General features: G+C 42.1%; 1 protein-coding gene across 2 annotated transcripts in view; it reads right to left on the reverse strand.

Moving 5' to 3' along the window:
• PRRG1 (proline rich and Gla domain 1) overlaps positions 1–14333 on the reverse strand; it is a 34828-nt gene extending 20495 nt beyond the window's left edge. Inside the window, exons 1-2 of one of the 2 annotated variants that reach the window (XM_030020495.2) lie at positions 14226–14333; positions 1836–1941 (exon numbers count right to left, since the gene is read on the reverse strand). The gene's annotated coding sequence lies outside the window, so the exon portion shown is untranslated. Of the gene's footprint in view, positions 1–1835; positions 1942–11751; positions 11995–14225 lie in introns of those variants that run through there. The other variant, XM_030020493.2, reaches the window with a different exon arrangement.
• Positions 14334–14902: the final 569 nt, after the last annotated feature.

The raw sequence follows: 14902 nt of genomic DNA on the forward strand, positions 1-14902 counted from the left end.
AATGAGACCACTGGGATGCAATTTACAGCCAGATGCCACATAAAGCTCTACAATTTTTTGAAGTTATAAATATTTAGGTTCTTCTGGAGCTTTTTATGAAAGCAGGTACATTCAAAGGACACTGCTAACTAAAACATCAGTAGATGTTCAGTCTAAAAATAAATACCCCTTTTCTAGTCCCCAGCCCCAAACCAGGTGCAATGAAACAACCGAAACACTCCTGTGGGAGGTTTGTTTAGAAGAAAAATGAAAACATTAAATAATTACACAGGAAGACAGATGATAATTATCTGACTGCCATTTATTCAAAATGTGTTATGTGCCTACCTAAAAGTCCCGGTCCCACCACATGTGTCTTTTCCATCCTTGAAAAAAAAATGTTAGAGAAGACTACAATTTTACTTATTATAAGCTGTTTCAAAAGAACTTTTTCCCCAGGGAAAGTGCACAAAAGAATTTACATGGATTCAAATGCTAGAGAAACATATCGATTTTTCTCTGAACAGGAAGTCCATAATTGAAGGATATGGGAGAAGCCTGTATTTATTACATTTGGATTGCTTGAACCACAAGGTTTTTCAGGGAATTCAGGTGGGAATAAAGCGGGATGGAACACTTTGGAAACTACTCTATCAAAGATACAAAAGCTTTGTGCCACCTGAGACTACAGGGGACAAGGATAAGAGCGAAAAAGAACTGAAAAAAACCCTTTGCTTTGTAGATACTATCCGATCACAGCATTATAAAACATTATCATTAATTTTGATTACATATGGACCCAAAACCACAGACCAGATCACTAAGAGAAACCTGTACTTAGCGGACTGCCATTACATCTTAAAACCAGTAAAATATATCATTACTCACAGAACTAGCACGCTGAGTACAACTCTCGAACACCGCCCTGTTAGTAGAGAGAAGGTGGTTCCTCACGACTGCAGCTGGACAGGACTTAAGCCGGCTGAGACTGAGGTCTAAGCTTCTGCCTCAATTTCATTACCCCTTCTTTACTTAGTGGTTTTTTGTTGTTTTAAAGCTGTGACAATGTTCTGGCTCGTTATTCTCTGGTTACTTCCAGGCTCTTCCAGTTCAAAGGGGGAGCTGCTATAAGCTAAGATATCTCTTCCTTCCCCACCCCTTCAAAACCAGACAAGAACAGTCTCCTGATACACACATTTTGGCAAATAGAAGAACAACTAGGAGGACAAGTAACACCACTCTTGCTTCAGCGAGGCAGAATTTTGGTGGGTTTCATTGTTTTGAAGTGCGTGGGGACCATCTAGGGCAGTTCCTGGGAGGCACAATTGAACACTTACATAACTACCTGTGTTGAAACCAGAATTGCACAAATCCTCAAGAGACCATGCCTTTCTGAGCAGCTTACATAGCAGCATTTCAGACACCTCAGTCTTCTGTAAGCTACTGTTAAAACACATTGCTTTAGGTTAGACAATATTGCTATGCTTTGGGAATTGAAATTTGGAGTATTTAACTTGATAATCCATTTAAGTGTTGACATAACAATAACCAATTCTACTCCTCCTTTGTCAAGTGGGAATGGTGAACAATTAAACAAAGCTTTCACAGTAGGATCTATTTTTATCCTGATTTTGTTTGGACACAAAACTAATGATACTGTGTTACTTATCCATTCTACTTTCTGTTCCCTCGTCAACACCTTTTAACTAAATTGCACAGTGAGATTTCTTCTTCTGTGTACCATAAGTTTTCCACGAAAATCAATGACCAAGAAGAACAGACAAAACCCATTAATTTTCTCACTGAAATAAAGATAGGGTTTACCAATTGCGGCAGTATCTCATAAAGCACAGCACCTTTGGTGGCTGTAAATCGTTATCCATTTTCGCCAGCAGAAAGTAGGTAGTCAGAAAGTATACATCACGCTCAGGAGCAGCCACAGCCTGTACAGACCTTTGCAAGCTGGTAAATCAAAAAAAGTTGAAGAGTTGAGAATAGGGAAAGAGTGCAGCCAGCACATAAGAGGTGTCAGAATATTGTGGTGATTTGGGTTAGCTACGGGGTCGCAAGAATAAGCATGTTAGAGAATGGAGAAGAACTCAGATTAATAAAGTAGGAAAGGGCAAAAGGTAACAGAGACAAGAAAACAGCTCCATTATAGCTCTGGTGCTCCCTGACCTAATTAATTACGGTTTAAGTGTCAGCTTCCAAATCAAACTTAAGGTGTCAGCTACTTTGATATTATCTATTCTAATTTAGGCTTGAATAGCTGGACTCTCTATCTGAAGCAAGCACAGTGGTCATGAATAATAACTTCTATGTGCATTATGTTTATCTCTATCCATGACTATAGTCACATTAGCCAGGAATGCAGAGCAATAGGAGTGAATCTGAAGAACAAAACAGTTGGTGCTGAGGACCCAACATTAACACAACACCACACTGAGAATTTTCCTTTGGGGAAGCTCTAATTTGCTTCCATGAGCTGAACGCTGTGCGGCAGTGGGACTGCAACAGGTATGCTCTTGGAGCGTATCTTCTGGTTTGCTTTCATCCAAAAGTAATTCAATCTGAGTGCTTTGAAATGATCCTGCAACACAAACCAATGCACAGTGAGTGTTGACAATTGCGAGTTTTGCTTCCAAAGCATACTCCTAATCTGAACCAAAATGCTACTGCAGATACACGCAATGCGTACTGTATGATGACACTCAAAGTAGTAAGAACCTCTGAGGAAGTAAGCTCTAGATAAACGATTCCTCAGCAAAGAACCAAAGGTTGCTATGGGACGACAGTGAATGTCTGGCAAAACTTCCCGCAGAGCTACAAAATTACTTTGTCAAACAAGTTGACAAAAACAGAGGTAATGTGAGGTTCTCCCTCAAGCAAAAAACCAAACCAACCAACCAACCAGAAAAACCCCTAGAAACAACCTCACCACAGTGAAAGAGATTTCTGAAGCAGCCTATGTGCTTGTCTCTTGTCTTCAAGTGTTGCATTCTTACTGTATAAATGAAATACTGTTAATACACAGGATGCCACAGGGCCCAATTTAAGAGATAAAAAACTTGAAATACCAGAGTGTTTACTCAGAAACGCTGGAAAAAAAAGAGACATATATAGATAATCTGGGAACTAGGAGACAATCTAGTCACCCCTCATCTCCCCACAAAAACTCCACAAACAAAAAAGCACATTGTCTCCCCACATACCCAAAGAGTGGAAACTTGCAATTACAGACTACAAAATTAACATCCAGTTTATGATCACCGTTATCAATATTTTCAATTACTTCCCCTCCAAAATGTTACCAGCTTCTAAAATAATAAAGTAATACACAAAGTCAATACACAATAAGCCAGGGAAACTACATTATGATCCTTCTGCCTTGCATTTACAGGTGGCTGAAGTTTTAAATAATGTATTGATAAATTCTTATGTTATACTAGTAAAGTGACAGCTGCTTATTGAATAGCTATCATGTATTTTTTTTAAATTTATAGTAAGATAAAATAATCAATGGAGTTGCTAGCTCTTTTCAAGAAAGAAACCACATGAACTGTATCAGAATTGCTGCAGACTGTTTTCTTTATAGCATATTTTCACTCACAGCCTCCCTAAAGTAGAATAAGCTTTTAATGTGGACTCATTTGATTTTCCTCCCCTATTTTGTCCCTGTTTTCATACAAATGAAACATTTGCCTGTGCTTTGTAAATTACAAACAAGCCAGCTTTCATTTTGCAGTTCAGTCCATCTCCTGATGCTTTACAGACAACAAACTGAGGAACATTACTCAGAAGCTCTCAACTCCAGTTGGAAACTGGATTATATATGGATTAAAAATTACATGGTGCTTTTATTTAAAAGAAAAAAAGAAGAAAAATAAAAAAGAAAAAAAATCCTTTGTGTTTAAGTAATCACTATATAACCACTCAGTTCAGAGAAGGCAGACATTCAGCTGATGTAATTGTAACACACACACCTGTGACCAGAGAAGAGAAGATAAAACACATTACAGCTAACCATTATTTCTCACACCATGAGAAACAGGAGGGCACCCACTGACCTAAGCTGACATAGATGTAAATAAAGGACCTGAATTTTCATGTAGTGCCTAAGTTATGGAACTTGCTGCTGCAAGATACTGTTCAGGACAAAAATAGAAATAGCTTTAAAAAACAGAAAGGAAATCACTAAATGAGGGAGACCTTTGGTGATTACTATAACAAAATTCTCCAGATATATCCTCTATCCTGTGAAACTTCCGATATACTGGTAACCAGGACTTTACCAGGGAAGGCTCACTCTGTCCATGCTCTGCTCTAAGACTCTTTCGACAGCATCTCCTGCCAGCTGCTGGCACAACACACACCACCACGCTGACTTTTTGGCTGATCCAGTATAGCAGTTCTTACTTATGTTCTGCAGTGTGCTAAAATGGCTAACCATTTAGCTTCCAACAACCTTTACATTATTAATACCTAGTTTAGCATCTTCTACAGTTTGTGGCCAGACATAATTTCCCAAACATTTCAACCATTTGCTAAAGTTCAGGAGCCAGCTGACCTTCAGATTTTAGTATTACACAGTTTTTCAAAAAAAGTATGTATTATTACATACACACAATGGACACCACATATGCCTTTTATTGGTAACAATAACTACCTGGCTATGAAAGGAGGGAAGCAGTCCAGTGCCCAGGATGGAATGAGTAACTATATCCAGTTCCTCTCCAAAGTGGTTTAAAACTGGTTTAGGACCAGGAGAGTAAATACCAGCACATAATAGAAATCGAGTTGATAGATGGCAAGTGGTCTCTTTAATGGATCCTACTCACTATCTACAATCTCCCTTTTTCATTCAGCTCTGGGTCTCCCATCTGCCCCCAAATCAACACATCAAAACATTCAGGATAAGCAGAAAGTAGATTGTAACAGTGCTGTCTGCCTCTTAAAAGCATCTATGGGTCAGGTAGGAGAGGAAGAAAAAAGAAAAGGAAAAAAAAAAAAAAAAAGAGTACTACCTTTACTTCAGATTATACCTCTCCAGGCATGAGACAGAAGGGCCAAGCAACCTGGGCACAGTCCATTCACAAGAATATAATTTCATTGCAGGTACAGTGTTTGTCCACTCAGAAAAAGTCACAAGATCAAAGCTAAAAATGTACCATTCTTCCTGCTTTGAAACTCGTTATAGATACTTTCTTTCCCAACACATCTTAAAAAGCAAAACCATGACCCAAATGTCACAAATAATACCTTTATGGATTTTCCAATAACACAAACTGGCTGTACAAAATTCAGCCTCCAGCTGTATCAGTCTGTATCCAATATTCAAGTCTCCTCTTTTCACAGGAAAAAAAAAAAAAAGAGAGAGAGAGAGAGAGAGAGAGAGACCTGACAATTCTGTACATTTGAAAAAGATTATTCTCAACTCAGTGAACTTTTTCTTGAAATTGTTACAATACTGTGAAGGGTAAGGAGCAATCGCTATTTTTAAAAATCAGTTTCCCTCTAAACTACCACTATTTTTCAAGCAGCTATTAAAAAAACCCAGAATGATTCTAGATTTCGGAATGTGTGTTTCTTTAGCCAAAAGAAACCTGGATAATTTCACCTTGGCATCTTTGTTTTTACATGCAATAATTTTATAATGAACATAAGGCTACTACTTTGTAAAGTTTATTTTGCTTTTCTGTGATGAGGCAAAGGTGAAGCAAATATTCTGTTCTGTACAGAAACTGCATTTAGCACTTGTTTGGTAGGCCAACATCTTACACCTCATTTAATTTAGAAAAATTAGCCAGAAAACAATAAAAAGTAATTTCTTTGTGAAGTGCTAAACTAAGCTAGAGAAATGTGCAAACAAAGCCTTCTCTTCCAAATATTTACGCACCGTCAGCATGTTTTAATACAAGTTTCCACCCTGCCTGTCTTCCCCTGAAGCAAGGCACATATGACAGCATTTCAGAGCATGTTTTAATGGGATTTTCCAGTCAACCAAAAATCAAATTGCATAGAAGTGATGGAAAAGTCATAAATACATATTTCGTCTTACTGAATTATATGGTAACTAGGGAAGAGATAATGAAGCACAACTCCTTTACATATTTTTATGAAGTTTTCTGTCACACTGGGAAACTGCATAAAGAAAGTGCACAGAAAGGTGTACACCACCAGAATCCACAGAACAGCTGCAGTCATACTCCTCAGTAAAACAGAAGGGTAAACAGCCCTACAAACCGGGGCGGGGCTGGGGGGGGGGGGGGGAAGAATTTTTTAAATACTGCTATTTCCCACTCTCACAACACCCACAGCCATTTCCCCTCACATCAGCTTTACCTGAATTTCCAAATATGTTAAGATGCACACATTATGACTGTCTTTTTTACTGCATTTTACTGCATTACACTTAATTTTTTCTAATTTTTTTTGAACGAACCTACACACAAAAGTATTCCAGCTGATTTACATGTTTGGAGTATAATAAAACATGATGTTTTGGCTTCAGCCTTGAAGAGGAGTAAAGAAATTTCTCCTCCCCTCCTACCACTGCTACCCATCCTTTACTGGGGACCAGAGCCCCCGATGTGGGCTGATGCGGTTCTGTGCTCTGCACTACGGCTTCGCACCTCTCCCACTGACCTCCCTCTCCTCCTCTCCCCCTTTGCTCTCGAAGATGGCTGCAGAAATGAAGTATGAACTTCCTAGACTATATCTGCCACCAAACCCAACCTATCGGGCAACTAGTTTTGCATCCCTCCTTAGTTACCTTGTGGTCTCAATAACACATTACATTTGATTTAATAAGACTGAAATCAAGTATCAATTTTTATTTGAAACGGGTACAATTCTGTAAGAATTACTAGAAATGCAAAAATTGAAAACTTCAACAGTATTTCTTTCCAAAGGGTGTTAACGCAGTTTTCCTATTTTGAGATTGTTTTCCTTCAGTAAAAGGGCTTTGTGTCTACATGGGGTTTCCTCATGTCCTCTAGTCCAACAATTTTACTCACTGGTCCTTTCCAACCAACTAGTACAGAACAGTAGAAAATCTTAAATTCATGGAAGTTTCCCTAAAGAAAGCACACTTGTATAGAGAAGGGAGGCATTCTGAACATTGTAACTCAAGAAAAGTCTGGAAGACAAATTAGTATCTAATTCAAATTTGTCATTTATAAAGTACCACAGTAAAGCTTTAAGTCACAGCTTATAACTTATCAACCACACAGCATAAATCCATAGGAAACGAAGCTGCATGAGTTCCAGCAGTCACAAAACTACTAAGTATCAGGGCATACTTATGAACAGTTTTCCACACTTTCAAGCACTGTGAAAACACTAGAGCAGCTCCCAAAACTAAAACAATAATTCTACTGATGCTCTCCTACGCCTTATGAAGTGATTAAGTACAATACCCATTCTGTCTGTGAGTAGGAAGCACAAAAAATTATATAACGAAACAATTCAGAAAGGTTTTAGCTTTAGAAATCAGTTTTAAAAGATTTAAGGCACGAAAAATTTTACTCGTATTGAAGTTCCTAACACTGACATGCCAAATTAATGTGACAAATTTGTGTGCAGTTAACCGTATTTGCAGATTCACTTTATCTTAATTGTATCAAAAGCATACACAGAATTAAAATAAAGTTAATGCCTGAAAACTTCATTCACAACTGAAGAACCTCCACAGGATCTAACATGTCTAACATTTGTTCTTGGAAGATTTAAAGGGTGCCCCTCCCCACCCCCAAGAAGCTGTATGCATACCCCAGCACCTAGAGACTGTGAAGGAGGAGAGGAGTTTTCCAATGGAAACAAATACATCACTGATATTTTTTAAATCTGGTAATTCTGCTGTATTCATTTACATATGTAATACACTGCAGAAGTCATTGGAGAACCTTCCTAGACATGCTGCCCACCAGCAGGTGCATCTCCACCTTTGTATTTCTGGTGTAGATCACTTCACTCACACAAAAAATTCATAGAAACATAGAGCAGCCCAGGTTGGAAGGAACTTCAAAAGATCATGTGGTCCAACCTTCTTGGTTCTTCATGGTTCTTCATCTTCCCAACCTGTGGGAAAGGCAGCCCAGATGAGGTTATCTAGCACCCTGTCCAGTTGCATCTTGGAAACCTCCAGTGATGGGGACTTCACCATGTCCCTGTGGAGGTTGTTCCAGTGAACGATTGATCTCACTGTAAAAAATTTCTTTCTCATATTGAGATGAAAACTTTGATCAAACCTTTGCCAAGATGAGTTACTAAAGAATGGCCATAGTAAAAGTGCTTTGATACTTTTGTTTTTCTGAGACAACTGAAGATCTGATAAGCTTGTAGTTGGGCACTTCTTTACAGTTCATCGTAAAGTGGCCTCTCCATAAAAGATGAGTTTGTTCACCTTCTCACTTTCTGAGTTTGACCCCAAGATCTGTTCACCAGGTTCTTGGCCCTCTTGAGGGACTTCCTTGTATCTTCCCCCTTGAGCAATTTGCTGCTGTTCTTCAAAGATGTCAGCAAAGAAAGATACTGATACACTGCTCCTTCACTGATAGTTTCAGAGTCAGCACTTAAATCAATCCGAGCTAAAGCTGCTGTCTGAGTAGGTAGTTGTCCCCCCCAGCCACATAGTTCCACTCCCTCCCTTGAGTCAATACAAGGTCCAGCTGGTAGCCCCCAAGGCCAGCCAGAGGTAGCGCAGTGGAAAGCCTTTTGTGTGCGTGTGTGTCAGTATGCTTGTTTTAGTTTGACTGGTTTCATTTTAAAACAAATCAGCTCCTTGGTTTAGTTGACTGCACAGCATTAAGAGTGCTAGTACCAGTACAAGGGAAGCAGTCAAAATGCAAAACCTAGAAAGTATGGAGGGGAAAAGCAAGAACTCTTGTTTTCAGGCAGCAAGACAAGCTTAGATCAGTTAAGCTGCTTACAAAGCCACACACTCAGTTCTCCAGACTAAGTCATGCCTTTATTTTGCTGCTGCCCACAGCTCTGATAACCAACAGTAGCAAACAGAAAACAGTACAGTGAGTCCGTTTCATTTGCGCTACTCAGAACTGCTCAGCAGTTCTGCAATAAAATGTCACAGACTGTGCCCATTTCAGCTGCCACAGGGGAAATCTATAGAAAGACAGGCAAGAGAGTTAGCCAATAATTCTGCTGTTGAGACCTCATTCAACCCTTCCCCATAGCCATGAGAATGAAGACTAGGGACAGAAAGATGAACAGAAAGTTGCTTCTCTTCCCAGCTTTATTTAGCAAATAGCTTGAAGAGTAATATTCTGCAAATAAAAGCTGAAGAATACATACAAGGTCAGTAAACAGCACATTGATAAACCTGGAGGCACAGTCAGGTGCAAAAGTTCACATGCATGTCTGATGAAGCCACTATTTCTGAATTTTCCTGGTAGCATTCCCATAAACTGCCTTACACCAGCAAGCTAACAAATTCACACTTTTTGAGCCAAAAAGGAATCATTCTTCAATGCCGAGTAGTAAACATTTAGCAATAGAGCTAATTATAATAAATATTACACAGTTTAGACAGTTATATTAAACAGTTAATGTGGCAATATGGATTTAATGAGGAATTGCTGTAAAGTGAATCTTGAAACTGGTCCATGGCATTCAGTCTTATACTACAGGAAAACAAAGAGCTCAGCAAAACAGGAACATCCAGAATTACAATAGGGTATAACGTCTTGGTGTAAACAAACAAACAAAAAACCACACCTACCCTAGAGTTCTGGCAAACATAGAAGTTCTGCAGTTTCAGGCAACAAAATGAATACTTCACCAGGATTAAAAAGTTTTATCTATGATATACTATTCCAATACTACCTTTCACACGGTCTCTGGATTTTAGTATCACTTAATCTGACCACTGTTGGAGCAATCATATCCTCATATCCATGCAGGATGACCACTACGTTGAAAAACTTAAAGTATGTTGACTGGGTGAGCTTAAAATGTGAGACGCCAACTTTCAAAAGTCATTTCAGAAGTGACGTGAGAAAGTTGATTCAAATGCTTTAAAAGAAACACTCCACCGAGCAGGTACACAGCACAATGTAATGTATAAAATGCGAATGATACCAAACTTTCAAGATGCAATTGCAGGATAGTCTGTCACTCCCACATATAAAGACATATACTCTCAAAAAAAAAAAAAAAAAATTACACAAAGCAGCATTCTTAGTTAGAAAACAGGCAACACTTCTTGAGCTACTATATTGTCCAGGAGTCTTAGGCCTGGATGCTAATGCCAGTATGTTGGGCTGTGCAAACATGTTTCTTGCCTGATTTTACAGTGTATTTCTGAACAGATCCATAACTTTTATCCAAAGTTAAAAGACATTTCACATAATGATTATCTATCATTAAAAATAAGCGATAGCCTGAGCTACACATAAAGCAGCTTTCAACAGATGTTTCCTTAGCAAGCCAAAACATATGGTATGATTTTTGGTGGTTAGTATGTAATTTAACTTCCAGTATGAAGACAGGCTTTGCTTTTGAAATGTAGCTATTTTAATAACGCTATTCAGCAACCTTGATTAAAACACAGATCACTTGATAATCAGTACCATCAAAACTGTTGGCAACAAGAAAATGGACTAAGTGTATTTCAGACCTCACAAATGTATATCAAACTTTACTTAACAAGAATCAGTAAACAAAACAAAGGTAAACAAGGAAAGGGCTGGGTATTGTCAGATTAGATTTTAAAAGGTCAAATAGTTACCAACATCTGAACTCAAACAAAAATAGCTGGCAGGAGAACAGATATTAGACATTAGGTCATTTAATCCACTCCCTTGCCAGTTCTGTATTGTTCTCTACTGCACATTGCAAGTGCTTTTGTTTATAATGTGGAAGAGGAGAGGAAGCAAGGGATGGGGGAAAGAAAGTAGATTGTCTGTGGAGGCTGAAGCAAAAAAAATTAAAGAAACATGAGCCAGAGAAAGACAGCATCCTGGAAACACATCTGATAGCAATTCATGAAAGAGCAAGATGAAAAGCAGCAGAAAAGTTCAGAACTGAGCTGAGAAACTGAAAGCAAAAGCTCTTAATGGGATGGTGCAAGCAAATAAAATTCTTGCCTATAGGAACCTGGAGTCATTTGTTGAGCAAATGGGAAGAAATGAAGCATATAAGATTTATGGGATTAATGGAAGAGGAAAGTGGCAAGGCAAAATGGCTTAGGTTTTTCTCAGCACTCATACTGGAGGTCAGCGGTACCAATCGCATCTCTTGTTCCCCTGTCCATCCAGCTGTTTATAAGAGCCAGGTAAGAGTCAAAAGTAAGTCAGATATTTATTTTTTTTCCAACCTGATTAATTCTGTGATCCACCTCACCAGATGGATATGGAAATGGTTATGCTATCACAAGTGAGGGAGGTCACAGAGGTAGGCAGGACACAATGATGGAAAAGAGGATCACAGGAAAAGGGAGCTGTTTAAAATGACGCAGCAAACAAAAATGGTTCACAATACTGTGGTCTAAAATAAGTTCGCACTGTCCTGAAGTATACTTTATCCCTGTTTTTGTCACAGAATTCATTCAGGACTCTACATAAATTACTTAAAAAAGCTGTTTTAATGTGGACACTAACTACATGCATTTTATTTTAGGGGTGCCTCTCCCAAAATCTGAGTGCACGGCTTGCAAAAGCAGCATAGGCTTACCAGATATTCAATTTATTTGCACCTGTGTACTTGATATAAACCAGGACACTGAACTCAATACCCTGAAAAAAAATCAGATCCTACCTGGACCAGATTTGGTCTCCATAGTTTTATCTTTCATTCTTCATGTGGAATGGGAGGATGATTATTTCCTTGTCTTAGGAGAGTTTTGTCAATTAAGGGGGGGATTTGTCGAGTACTAAGATATTAAGGTGATAAGCACAGTAGAAGACACAAGGAAATTTAGAATTCCATAGTCAAAGCAGAATTTGAACACAGATTTGAGTCATGCTCAGGAAATAAGTCTTGATGTCACACAACCAAAATAATGAGGTTAAGACCAAAATCCTTCATCTCTTTAATACCTTGAGTATAACAGGATTTTTTACGCAACAAACAGTATGTTATTGCTCAATAGAAAACTGTAGTTCAATCTAGATGTATGAAGAGGCTGAATTAAAGCTAACTAAAAAACTTCAGTTTCTTCATTTGTGAGTGCTTCTGGAAATGACAACATTAGTATAGTTACTCTAACTGTGTGTAACTATCCACTTCTAACAAAAGAAAACTGATGCCACCACGTTATAATCTCAACACCTATATGCGTTATAACCAGATGCAATGCTTTGCCGTTTGAGCTAATACGTTAGCTGGATGCAAATTTCTGGATGAACTTGCGTGAGAAAGGGATAATCCATGTTTTGCCTGGGGATGGCTGAACAGATGAGTAAAAAGCCTCACTCCTCTGTTTCCATGCAGTACTCTCACACAGAAACTCCCCATCCCCTCTTCTCTGGCTTCTACTCTCCCGCCCCTGGTCCAGCAAGAGCTACTCTTGCAAACTCACCCTTACTGGATGTCTACGCAGACTGCTAGTCACCTCTTGCACTTGTAAACCTCCCCCACAACCACTTTATCAATGGCACTCCCTCCGTTCAACACAAGACCCAGAATGCGCAACATTGCAGTTGCATAATCCCTTTATGAAGGTATGTGCGTGCCTATGTGTATACATACACATACATACATAAAAACCCCAGTGCTTTTACATACATACTTATTCATTTATATACAAAAAAATAAACTCTTTCCCTCCCCATCACACATCTTTCCTTGAGCTAGCATGAGCATACCTACAGTAGTGCAGAGAACCAGACAGGAGTACTAACTAGGTTAATGAGAAAAAATGTTTAAAAGGTTAGTGTGAATCTGTGGGTAATGCTCCATGCCACTTCGCCCCACTGCTGTATAAACAATGGTGCCAGCATGAGGAGAAGATGGCACAGAAGGTGGCAACGAGCACCACAACTATTTTTTTTTTTTCCAGTGACAGCATCAGCCTATAGTAATAATAAATTTAAGGTGTTGATTTCAATCTAGAACACCAACATCTGCACAACTGTCCCTCTTCTCTCCCCAGACTTATCTATGACAACTGGGTTATGAAAACTTGAGATTCTTTCAAGTGTCTTCACTTAGTTACAGTCAAGTTGAGTCTTCCCTTCACTCACTGGCTCCACTCCTCTCTGTTTTGCTCCCAACGAGCCTAGCCACTGCTTGCTCTTCCACCCCTCAATCAATGCAAGGTTCAATCCCAGTGTCAACTGTGATGACATTGAGGCTCCCTGTGCTCCTCCTGCTTCCTGTGGGTATGAATAAATGGCTCCCTTGCCAGTGTTAGGCCTAGGAGAGGTCCATCAGACCCCTGCAGAAGCAGGCTCACAGGCGCAATACACCTACCCACACTCAGCATCTTAAGGCTTCACCTCCAGTGACTGCCCTGGCTACTGCAGATCTAATACAGATGGAGTCTTTGGGTGACCCTTCCAAAGCGAAAAAAGTTTTACCAGGAACATGAAAGCTTCAGATGGCTGCGGTTTTATTTTGTGGTTTTGCTCTGGTGGTGGTGGTTTTTAAAACTTCAGAGAAAAAATTATTAGCTGCCTATTTTGGAGACAGCCATCAACCTCCTTCAAAAACAGAAAGTCGGCAGGATTTTTCCTTTGTTAAGTACAGCCAAAACATTTTTTTCCCTGGCTTAACTGGAAATGGCACAAACCCCTCGAGGGAACTTTTCCGGGCGGCTCCGCCAGCAGCCGCCGGAGCCCGGCGAGGGGAGGAGGGCGGCCGGCTACGTTTCAACCCCTTCTCCCCTCCGAGGGCCTCCCCGCCGGGCGCAGCCCCACGCGAGACCCCCTCCCCACGCACACCCGCCGGGCAGCGCCCCGCCCGCTCACCCCCGCGGCCCCGCTCCGGGCAGCCCCTTCCCGGGCACTCCACGCGGGTCCCTGCCCGCCCTGCGGTGGGGGCAGCGCCGGTGCCTATGGCTGCCCCCGTAGCTAGGCGAGGGGGCACCGCTGGCCAGCCCCGCTTCTCCCCCTGCGGCGCGGCTGCCCGCTCCCGGGACGCCCCGGCCCGGCCAGCTCTCCGCCACCGGCCGCGCTGCGCCCCACAGCCCGGCCCAGCCCGCGGGACGGGACGGGACGGGACGGGACGGGACGGGAGCCGCCGCGGCAGCGAGGCGCCGACTTCCCTCGCTGCTGCTGCTCCGTACTCACCGCTGCCGCCCGAGGCGACGATCCGCCGGGAGACCGGTATGCGGGCGGCGGAGGTGGCCGAATGCTGCCGGCCCCCCGCTGCCGCCGCCGCCGCCCCTCAACTCTCCGGTACGTGCCCGGCGGAGCAGGCGACGCCGCCGCGCATGCGCCGCGGGCGGTTCCCCGTACCGGCCGCCAGGGGCCGCGAGCGGAGGGCGGCCGTGAGGCGGGGCGAGCCTGAGGGGGCGCGAGCCTGAGGGGCCGCCCGTCCGTCCCGCCCGTCCGTCCCGCCCGTCCGTCCGTCCGTCCGTCCAGCCTGCCCGTTCGCCTGCCGCGGCTGCCCGTTCCCCCGCCGCCCCTCTCCTGCGCCCTGCCTGCGGCCCAGACCCTCTTCCGAGCGGGGCTGGGGCGGGGGGGTCAGCTGCGCTGGAGGTCGGGCCCCGGCTCCCTCCCCTGCGCAGGGTGATCCCTTCCGCCGCCCGCCTTGGGGACTTTCCCTCGCCCGGGGCCCAGCAGACCCCGTTAACGGTGGGAAACGCGGGCGCGGCGGTAGTTAACCTCACCGCTGCCTCAGGCCTTTCCAGTCCTAAAGTTTGTGTCAGTGTGTCCGTATAGGTACAGGCAGCTTTTTCTTGTGGTAGGGAAGTCACCACCCCCCCCCCCCCCCCCCCCGGGGTTGTGCCCTCGAGCTAAAAATG

Source organism: Aquila chrysaetos, chromosome 7 (genome assembly GCF_900496995.4).
Source record: "Aquila chrysaetos chrysaetos chromosome 7, bAquChr1.4, whole genome shotgun sequence".
Lineage (NCBI taxonomy): Eukaryota > Metazoa > Chordata > Aves > Accipitriformes > Accipitridae > Aquila > Aquila chrysaetos.